The sequence below is a fragment of the Colobus angolensis genome, unplaced genomic scaffold (genome assembly GCF_000951035.1).
Source record: "Colobus angolensis palliatus isolate OR3802 unplaced genomic scaffold, Cang.pa_1.0 Scaffold59, whole genome shotgun sequence".
NCBI classification, from domain to species: domain Eukaryota; kingdom Metazoa; phylum Chordata; class Mammalia; order Primates; family Cercopithecidae; genus Colobus; species Colobus angolensis.
Genome location: NW_012119487.1, coordinates 11041541 through 11043304, shown reverse-complemented (window position 1 = coordinate 11043304; position 1764 = coordinate 11041541).

Genomic DNA, 1764 nt, shown 5'->3' with positions numbered 1-1764 from the left:
GAGGCAGATCCTCTGAGAACCTCTTTGTGGCCCCAACTCCTCCCCCATCTCATCTGCTGCCCCTCCCCTCAGCCTCCTCCCGCCATCCTCGCAGTTCTTGCCTTAGCTCCCGGCTGCGTTCTTCCAGCTCCTGCCATCTTGTACCTGGGCCCCCATCCGTCATGTTCTGGGGCTCCCTGAGAAGCCTCTGGGGTCCCACTGTTCTGGAATCGCTGGGCACCCCAGGGGTGCCGGGTCCAGTGTGAGAGTCAGGGCCCAGCGCCCAGTGGGAGCTCAACCCTGCTGGTGGGCAGGGCTGTATTTACTCACATCCCCAACATCAAGCCGGGACACCCTCCACCCCCAAGCACCTGGGCCCTCCTGGGGGCCTGATGGCCAGAGAGGGGACCTGTTGGCCCCGTGCTGCCCCTCCTGCCATCAGTCACCCTGAGTTCTGGGCAGGAGTCCCCTGGCCTCAATCCCACCCACCCCAGGAGGATCAAATGAGGTGACGCCCGCCTGGGACGCTGCAGAGGTCAAGCCCAGCACCGTGAGGATTAGTGACTGCTGGGAGCCATGGCAACCGGATGGTGGCTGGATGGACTCTGCAGGGATGGTGCTCAGACCCCTCTCCAGGGACCCCACGCTACCTGTGACCTGTCCCACTGCTCATGACACCCCCTTTCCTGAGGCTGAGGCCAGCAGCTCCCAGACACAAAGCACATGCCCCTCCCACATCAGGCAGAGGCGTGGTCACTGTGCTCAGGCTCCCCTGTAATTATTCAAAAGCGACAGAGGCTGACTCCAGCTCACCTGGAACACCCCAGAGGCCTCTTGTCTTAGTCCCCGGACTGGGCCAGGCCCTGGGGGTCGTGGCCAGGAGGAGTGTGGGGCATTCTGTCCTGCAGCCAACAGGGCCCTCCCTCCACTCCTCCGAAGGGCTCCCCTGCCCCCGTGACCCTCTGAGCACCAGGCCTTTGCCCTGGCTGCCCCCCTGCCCAGTGCACCCCACCTCCCTTTCTGCAGGTAACTCCTCCGGCAGCTCGAGCCACCCTTCCTCCAGGAAGCCCCGGTCGCCCCACACTTGTTCCACAGCCTGCTGCCCCCAACAGCCTGCGGAGGCTCACAGGAGGCCACAGGGCCTGGCGGGTCTCAACATCATCCCCGGGTCTGACCACAGCAGGATTCCAATAAACACAGGTCCATGTGCACCTCCCGGCCCTGGCTGGTGCAGCACAGCCTGCCCGATGGGAGGTCAGAGGTCAGCCCCCACTGGGGCAGCACAGCAGGTCACCAGCCTCCTGACAGGAGAAGAAAGACAGTGGTGCAGGTGCTGCAGGCATGTGTCGCCGGCACCGGGCTAGGAGGGTGTCCTGGTGTCTGAGCTCCTCAGGGAACCACCGCAGAGCGTCCCCAAGAACACGGGGTGCCCCGAAGTCCTCCAGACTCCAGCCTGGGGACCCGGCAGCAGGGGCTTCCCACTAAGGCGTCTGGAGTGAGGTGCAGGCTGCAGCTGCCAAGGGCAGAATGTGGCCTGGAGTCCAGCGAGAAGCAGGGAGACCCTTGAAGGGTTTCAAGGATGGGGCCTTCTGCAGGGGCCTGAGCCCCGCCCCTGGGGCCCTGGGGGTGCTGACCCTCCTGGCCGTGGCCTCAGGCTTCAGTGGACACTCTGTTAAAATGGGGCACTCATTAAAATGCAGCTTCCCAGGCTACTCCAGCCTTCAGGATGGGAGGCGGGGGCAGCGCTGACGCCCTCACCTCACACGGGCTCAAGGGACGTCACTG